This window comes from Nerophis lumbriciformis, linkage group LG29 (assembly GCF_033978685.3).
Source record: "Nerophis lumbriciformis linkage group LG29, RoL_Nlum_v2.1, whole genome shotgun sequence".
NCBI lineage: Eukaryota > Metazoa > Chordata > Actinopteri > Syngnathiformes > Syngnathidae > Nerophis > Nerophis lumbriciformis.
In genome coordinates, this window is record NC_084576.2 from 21,347,856 (window position 1) to 21,357,447 (window position 9,592).

The following is a 9,592-nucleotide window of genomic DNA, read 5'->3' on the forward strand; positions in this document are numbered from 1 at the left end:
TTTTGCACTGATTTTTTACAGTGAATTTTTCTGTACCAAATGATTTAACCTTGAATTTTTAAACACACATTTTGCTCACACTTTTTATTCAATAAAAATGTGAGTGTTTAAAAGTTCAGTTTGTTAGATTACAGTGTTTTAAAATTCAGTGTGGAAAAAAATGAGTAATAAGTGTGTGCAGAAATATTTAGTGCAAAAATATTTGTTGCTTCTAGATTCAACAAGCAAAGAATGTTTCTTAATGTTTTTGCCTTGATTTTTTTTTGCACTGAATTATTTTACACTGAACTTTTCTTTGACTGAATTTTTTTAAGTTGAATTTATTTCTGCACTGAATTATTTTACACTGAATGTTTCTTTGTATTGAATTTTTTTTTTTACACTGAATTCGTTTTGTCACTGAATTTTTCTGCACCAAATTATTTTGCCCTACATTTTAAAACACACAAATTTTGCTCACGCTTTTTATTCAATAAAAATGTGAGTGTTTGAAAGTTCAGTTTCTTAGATTACAGTGTTTTAAAATTCAGTGTGGAAAAAAGTCAAGTGTAAAAAATGATTTGCAGAAAAATTTTGTGCAAAAATATTTGTTGCTTCGAGATTCAACAAGCAATAAATATTTCTTAATGTTTCTGCCTGGAATTTTTTACACTTTTTTTTTTGCACTGAATTATTTTACACTGAACATTTCTTTGCACTGATTTTTTTCCCCACTGAATTTATTTTTGCAATTATTTTTTTACACTGAATTTTTCTGCACCAAATTATTTTACCCAAAATTATTAAACACACATTTTGCTCACTTTTTATTCAATAAAAATGTGAGTGTTTAAAAGTTCAGTTAAATTACAATGTTTTAAAATTGAGTGTGGAAAAAAATTGAGTGTAAAAGATTATGTGCAGAAAAATGTAGTGCAAAAATATTTGTTGCTTCAAGATTCAACAAGCAACGAATATTTCTTAATGTTGCTGCCTTGAATTTTTTTACACTGAATTATTTTACACGGAACGTTTTCTTGCACTGAATTTTTTTTACACTGATTTTTTACACTGAATTTTTCTTCAGCCAAATTATTTCACCCTGAATTTTTAAAACACAAAAATTTTGCTCACACTTTTTATTCAATAAAATGTGAGTAAGTAACGTTAAACAATTAAAAAATCAAGTGTAAAAGAATTGTGCAGAAAAATTTGGTGCAGAAATATTTGCTGCTTCAAAATTCAAGATCCAACAAGCAACACATTTCAGAATTTTTTTTGCACCAAATTTATTTTTTACCCTGAATTTTTCACCAATTATTTTTTTTGTTTACTCTGAATTTTTTTACAGTACATTTTAAAACACTGTACAGTGAATTTTTAAACATACATTTTGCTCACACTTTTTATTCAATAAAAATGTGAGTGTTTAAAAATTCAGTTTGTTAATATTCAGCGCAGAAATATTTGTTGCTTAAGTTCTTCTGCACTGAACTTATTTTGTACTGATTTTTTTTTTTTTTTGCATTGAATTGTCATACACTGACTTTTTTTTTTTACACATTTTAAAACACTACTGTATTTTGACAAACTGAAACAGGGGCGCCGCTACGGATTTTGGGCCCCATGACAAGAATCTTTACAGGGCCCCCAACACAGTGTCATTATTTTTTCTGTATTATAATTTCATCATCATTAGGGGCCTCTCTGGGCCCCCCTCCATCATGGGCCCCTAGAATCCGTCTCTTTTACCCCCCCTTTTCGGCGGCCCCTGAACTGAAAACACACATTTTGGTCGCATTCTTTTCATTTAATGTAATTGTTAGCATAATTTGATGCAAAAAAACAAACAAAAAAACTCAGTTTACACATTTTAAACACAAAAAAATTAGTGTCCAAAAAAAAGCTTTTATAATAAAGTCACAAATGAACTTCCATACATTTTTGTGTAAAACAAAATTAGATTCTTTAATACTGTGCAGGAAATGACTGAAAGTTTCACATTTGTCCCTAAAAGTGCCCAATCAGCCAACCCAATCAACAACAAAGTAAGTGTTATACGCAGAGGTGGGTAGTAACGCGCTAAATTTACTCCGTTACATCTACTTGAGTAACTTTTGGGATAAATTGTACTTCTAAGAGTAGTTTTAATGCAACTTACTTTTACTTTTACTTGAGTATATTTATAGAGAAGAAACGCTACTTTTACTCCGCTACTTTTATCTACATTCAGCTCGCTACAAATTTTTATCGATCTGTTAATGCACGCTTTGTTTGTTTTGGTCTGTCAGACAGACCTTCAAAGTGCCTGCGTTACTGGTGACGTTTCACTCCGTTCCACCAATAAAATGCAGTCACTAGTGACGTTTGACTCCGTTCCACCAATCAGATGCAGTCACTGGTGACGTTGGACCAATCAAACAGAGCCAGGCGGTCACATGACCTGACTTAAACAAGTTGAAAAACTTATTGGGGTGTTACCATTTAGTGGTCAATTGTACGGAATATGTACTGTACTGTGCAATCTACTAATACAAGTTTCAATCAATCAATCAAAAGTGTGAAGGAAAAAAGACACTTTTTTATTTCAAACGTACATCCCGTCACAAGCCTAAAGACTGACTGCACAGTTCCTGTCTTCACAATAAAAGTGCCGCTCCATCGCGCCTGCGCTTTCAAAATAAGAGTCTCCGAAAGCCAGCGCAAACAAGCTAGCAAGCTACGGAATTTGCCGCCAATGTATTTCTTGTAAAGTGTGTGAAAACGAATATGGAAGCTGGACAAATAAGATACCAAAAACCAACCACTTTCATGTGGTATTAGACAGAAAGGAGGAACTTTTTTTCTCCTGCATTTGAAAACGTGGACGTTAAGCACTGCTGTCTGATTACAATCAATGCAAGTCATCAGAATCAGGTAATACACCAACTTATATTCTTGTCAACATGAAAGAAAGGAATCTATATGTGTTAAACATGCATGTATATTCATTAAAACACCTTTAACATGTAAACAGAAACGGCAAAATAAATAAATATAAATGATATACTGTATATATCAATGTATGTGTATATATGTGTATATATATATATATATATATATATATATATATATATAAAAAATATTGCAACAAAGTCGATAAGTTGGCAACACTAATCCCTCCTGCTGTGTCTTCTTATTCTCTGGCAGACCAGGTGCATATGAGTGTTGAAAAGAAGACCTGACAAAGCCATCTACTGCGCGGGGTTGTAACTACAAGCAGACAGTCCCATTATAAAGTGTTTAGGGCTAACAGGTATGTTTGCCATATGTTTGTATATATATGTTATATTTTAAAATGTACATATGTGTATGTGTCAGCCATTAAGAGATGATGTAATCATTGTAATGTGACATAAAGTGTGAATATTTTCCTACCTATTAAATTCTGTCTGTCAGCTGCTGAGGACAAGCCTCCTCTCTTGTTGACGGTCTCCACGGAGACGGCGCCCGATACGTCTCGGCAGCCACTCCGAATGCTGTGGAAGTTTCTCGTCGCCACAGTGACGTCAGGTCAGTCCCTGCCCGCCTCGAGGGTCGACCCCTCGTCGACGTCGGCCCACTTTCGCGCCGCCACATTCAAGTGTCACGTTCAAGAGCTCGTAAAAAGCAGCATCCTCGATGCAAACATGTGCTAAAATATTCATTAAAGAACACAACAAACGTGTTCTCGGTCAGTTATCGTTATTTTGGCAACATTGTTGAACGTGCTCATGAAGTCAAATCTTTTAGACAAGCTTTATATTTGTTTAAACAACTTTTTGCTGGTTAGCTTAGCAGATAGCTAGCATGATATATGTAATGATAGTGTTTGACCACATGGTGGTAGTAAGAGTCTACAAATGACTAGGAACCAATATATAGTATGTGTCAGGTAGGACTCTTGAGAGTGGTACACACCTTGTACGCACGAGTGTTGAAGTAGCGTTTGTAATATGTGATCGTGATGAAAAGACAGTTCTGCAAGTCATCCAACGATGTGTTATTTAAAACAATAACATAACATGGTACCAGGAGTGAACGAAAATTGAAGTGGTGTATTGTGAAAAGCGACATGGATTTGAAGCCACCTGAAAAGCTGAAGCTAAGTGGAAATGTCGACAGCAATTGGCGCACCTTCAAGCAGCAGTTCCAGCTGTACATGGCGGCCATGGCACTGCAGGATAAGCCGGATGCAAGGAAGGTAGCGTTACTGCTTACAATAGCAGGCCCACATGCCATTGAAGTTTACAACACTTTTGTGTTTGATAATCCAGATGAAAAAAACAAGTTGGATGTTGTCATTGAAAAGTTTGATGCTCATTGCTCTCCCAAGAAGAATGAGACATATGAAAGATATGTGTTCCGTTCAAGAGTGCAAGCTCATGGAGAAAGTTTTGACAGTTTTGTGACTGATTTGAGGCTGAAAGTACAAACTTGCAACTTTGCTACACTGAAGGACTCTATGATAAGGGACCAGATTGTATGTGGCATAGAAGACAAAAAAGTCAGAGAAAGGCTGTTGAGAGAGACAGAATTGTCGTTGGAGAATGCCATTAAAATTTGTCATGCAGCAGAATTGTCACAGATGCACGTCAAGACGTTTGGTGAAATGGCGTCCACCGCAGCCATCAGCGTGGGAGGCGACAATGTGCATGTCGTGTCAAGGGGATGGAAGTCGCAGCCTGCACAGCAGAAGAGTGACGTCATGTTCCAATGCAAGCGCTGTGGATCGCAGCACAAGCCAAAGCAGTGTCCAGCATTTGGTAAGCAGTGTTCCAAATGCTATGGAAAAAATCACTTTGCCAAACAATGTTTTGCTAAAGGAAAACCATGCGCTAAAAAGGAAAAATCTGTCAATGTAGTGGAGGACACTGATCTGGGTGAAACATTCTTTGTTGGCCTAGTGAACAGTGAAAATAAAACTGAAGAAGTAGTTAATGCTGTTGAAAAAGACAAGTGGATTGCACCGCTACAAATAAATGGAACTCGAGTTAACATGAAACTAGATACTGGTGCAAAGGCAAACTTGATCAACATGTCAGACATCAAGGAATTGAGAGAAAAACCGAAAATCCACAAAACAACAGTTGTACGGAAAGACTACAATGGTCGTAGCATTGACAGTCTGGGCACATGCAAATTGAGAGTCACTGTAAAAGGAAAAGTGCACTACCTGCTATTTTCAGTTGTCACTGAGGAACGAGAGTCAATATTGGGTGACAAAGCATGTGAAGTTTTAGGACTGGTGAAAAGAGTGTATCTTGTGAACACAGATGTGAGCGCTCAAAAAATTGAAACTGATTCAATAGTGCAGAACTACGCTGGTGTGTTCACTGGTTTTGGTGCTTTACCTTTTACATACAAAATACAGCTTAAAGAGCAGGCACGTCCAGTTGTCCATGCAGCGCGAAGAGTTCCAGCAGCACTTAAAGAGCGTCTCAAAAAGGAACTGGACCGGATGACAACACTGGGTGTAATAAAGAAAATTGAGGAACCAACAGATTGGGTAAATTCCATGGTCTGTGTGAAAAAGAAAAATGGCGATCTAAGAATATGCATGGATCCAAAAGACTTGAATGAAAACATAAAACGTGAGCACTACCAAATACCAAAACGTGAAGAAATAGCCAGTGAGATGGCTGGGGCAAAATATTTCTCAAAATTGGATGCGTCAAATGGCTTTTGGCAAATCAAACTAGACGAAAACAGTAGCAAATACTGCACTTTCAACACGCCTTTTGGTCGCTACTGCTTCCAACGCCTACCATTTGGGATCAAATCTGCATCAGAAATATTCCATAGAGCAATGGAACATATCATTGAAGGCTTGGAAGGCGTGCGAGCGTACATCGACGACATTGCTGTGTGGGGAAGAACAGCAAAAGAACACAACGAAAGGCTGACCAAAGTGTTGGAAAGAGTACAACAATATGGACTCAAATTAAACAAAAAGAAGTGTCAGTTTGGAGTGTCAGAGATAATTTTTCTGGGAGACAAGCTCAGTGCACATGGCGTTCAACCTGATGATGAAAAAATACACGCCATACAAAGAATGCCGAGTCCCACAGACAAGACAGGTGTACAGCGTATATTGGGCGTGGTCAACTATATTGGCAAGTTCATCCCAAACCTTGCTGTGAAAACATCCTGCATTCGTGAACTCCTTCACAATGACACAGAGTTCAAGTGGACGTCCAGGCACGAGAATGAGTGGCAGAGACTGAAGGAAACACTCACTACTGCACCTGTGCTGACGTTCTTTGACCCTACAAAGAAAACAAAGGTGTCAACAGATGCTTCAAAAGATGGACTGGGTGGAGTTTTACTACAGGCTGATGATGAACACTGGAAACCAGTAGCCTATGCATCACGATCCATGACACAGGCTGAATGTAGGTATGCTCAAATAGAAAAGGAATGTCTAGGGTTAGCATATGGCCTGCAGAGCTTCCACAACTATGTTTATGGTCTCCCTACCTTCACTGTAGAAACAGACCATCGCCCACTAGTTTCCATCATCAAGAAAAACTTGAATGACATGACACCACGAATACAACGTTTCATGATGAAGATGCAGCCATATGATTTTCAGCTCATCTACACACCTGGAAAGCACTTGATACTGGCTGATGCACTCTCAAGAGCACCCATGAAAAACAGCGTCAGTGCTACTGAAGAGGATGTACAAAACCATGTGAATATGGTGTCAGCTACACTTCCAGTGTCAGACATAAAATCACAACAAATCGCTGAGGAAACGGCAAAAGATGAAGAGTTGCAGCGTGTTATTACCAACATGCAGAATGGATGGCCTCCACGTTCCAGCCCACGGTTCTTCCATGTTAGAGGTGAACTAAGTGTTGTGGATGGACTTTTACTGAAGCGAAACCGAATAGTCATTCCACAAACATTGAGGCAGGATATACTACAAAGAATCCATGAAGGTTATCTAGGGATTGAAAAGTGCAAGAGACGAGCACGCGACACTGTATACTGGCCTGGAATCAACAAAGACATTGACAACATGATTGGTAGATGTGCAACATGTCAAAAATACAGAAACAAACAAACCAAAGAACCCATGATATTGCCTGAAGTTCTTACTGCACCATGGCAGAAAGTGGGAATGGACTTGTTTTATTTGAAGGGCAAAGAGTATGTTGTTGTAATTGACTACTATTCTAATTTCCCTGAAATGGCTTTGCTATCAAGCACATCATCAAACTGTGTGATCACGCATGTCAAATCTATATTTGCTAGACATGGTATACCGCATACTGTGGTGAGTGACAATGGACCATGTTTCAACAGTAAAGAGTGGCAGCAATTTGCAAAACACTATGATTTCAGACACGTGACGTCAAGCCCTCTGTACGCACAGTCAAATGGAAAGGCTGAGAAAGGAGTACATATTCTCAAACAACTTTTGAAGAAAGCAGTGGATAGTAACTCTGATCCATACCTAGCACTACTTAGCTACAGAGCGACACCTCTTGAGTGTGGCTTGTCACCCTCTGAACTACTGATGAACAGAAAGCTTCGTACTACACTACCAAGTATGTCCACACCAACGCAGAGTCAAAAAGTACAACGGAAGCTAAAGCAACAAAAGCTAAAGCAGAAGTCGTTTTATGACAAAGCAGCCAAATCGCTCCCATCACTATCACCAAGTGACACAGTGAGAATTGAAGGTCCTGATGGTTGGAAAACCAAAGCTACTGTTCTTCAAGAAACATCACCACGATCATATACTGTGAGGAGTGAAGAAGGACAGATACTACGTCGCAATCGTCGCAGTTTGCTGAGGGTTCCAGAGACTGTTCCAAACCAAGAAACAGCCGAGTCCGAGGTTTCATCTACACCGACTGTTTCAAACCAAGCAACAGCTGAGTCCGAGGTTTCATCTACACTTACTGACTGTGAAACAATGCCAACGCAGCACATGAATGAAGAAGTGACTGACGATCCTGAACCTGTGTTGAGAAGATCTACAAGGCAGATCAAGAAACCTGTGAATGATGACTACGTGTATTATTGAACTCGTATAATATCAAACTGATTGACAAGCTAAAGAGTTCGTTTTTTAAAAATATTTTAAATGTTTTGTAATACTGTGGTGCATGGATAGTTTTTGAAAAGATTGCATATTCATGTGGTCAAGATAGAAAAACAAGTTATTTGTTTAATACAAACATTGTATTAGCAATGGGTGCTTAGTTTAGAAAGGGGGATGTAATGATAGTGTTTGACCACATGGTGGTAGTAAGAGTCTACAAATGACTAGGAACCAATATATAGTATGTGTCAGGTAGGACTCTTGAGAGAGGTACACACCTTGTACGCACGAGTGTTGAAGTAGCGTTTGTAATATGTGATCGTGATGAAAAGACAGTTCTGCAAGTCATCCAACGATGTGTTATTTAAAACAATAACATAACAATATAATCCTCGATGAAAAAAAAAGAGTCCCAAGCGTCTGGGGTGTAGTTTAGGCCTTTTTAGTGAAGGATCAATCGTATTTTTTGTAAAACTGTGAACAAAAACACATAAACAAACATTTTATAGCTATATAAACCAATATAGAAGTCTGCTATGTAACCTATTTAGCATCCAAACCAACAAAACGCTGCCAGTAATTCGCTTTCAACAATAGGCACAAATATCTTACTAAAGCAGACTTAAACTGAAGATGCACAAATAATGTGTCACAATATACATATGAATGTTGCTTTCACATAAACTTACAGGTTTAGACCTTCAAAGTTGAAAAGTAAGCTTGAAGGCTGCAGTAAGTGCTATTTGTTTGACATTTGCTCTCATACTGCTGTCTAAAACACACACACTAAGCTGGCTACGGCAAGACAGGAGGGTCAAAATAGAACACAAACTGCAAAACTGATTTCCACCACTAGGTGTCTTAGAAAATAACATTGTGGGGCATAACAGCACAATATACCTTCTGGGCAGAAGAGACAGTTAGTATTGTTGTGGCTTCATTAGAGCAATATTATTTGTCTGTGTGCTCTTTAGTGCCGCCCTAGTGGCTCCCTGGAGCATTTAAAAAAAAAAAAGGATTGAACATGGAAAAAGATGTAAAAAAATAATTGTTTAGTTTTAGTATGTTTTTTTTTTAGGACAAAAATGACACAAACCTTCCCAATTGTTAGTAAGCCCACTGTTTCATATGTGTGTGTGTGTGTGTGTGTGTGTGTGTGTGTGTGTGTGTGTGTGTGTGTGTGTGTGTGTGTGTGTGTGTGTGTGTGTGTGTGTGTGTGTGTGTGTGTGTGTGTGTGTGTGTGTGTGTGTGTGTGTATGCTTCACTGATAAGAGTATTTGGTGAACATCGTTTTGTCCAACTCATTTTGGCGGTTCTTGAACTCACCATAGTGTGGACTGTGACGCGACGGTTTGTTTACATGTAAAATCTTCCACTCCTTTGTCTCATTTTGTCCACCAAAACCTTTTATACTGTGCGTGAATGCACAAAGGTGCACTCTGTTGATGTTATTGACTTGTGTGGAGTGCTAATCGGGCATATTTGGTCAGTGCTAATCAATGCTAACGTGCTATTTAGGCTAGCTGTATGTACATA

The 9,592-nt window shown here is 38.2% G+C and overlaps 1 protein-coding gene across 1 annotated transcript in view; it reads right to left on the minus strand.

Moving 5' to 3' along the window:
* The window catches only part of lg29h11orf16 (linkage group 29 C11orf16 homolog), a 28,552-nt gene extending 19,705 nt beyond the window's left edge, over positions 1-8,847 (minus strand). The window contains exons 1-2 of the mRNA XM_061924778.1: positions 8,746-8,847; positions 3,397-3,652 (exon numbers count right to left, since the gene is read on the minus strand). The gene's annotated coding sequence lies outside the window, so the exon portion shown is untranslated. The remainder of the gene's footprint in view (positions 1-3,396; positions 3,653-8,745) is intronic.
* Between the last annotated feature and the right edge of the window lie 745 nt (positions 8,848-9,592).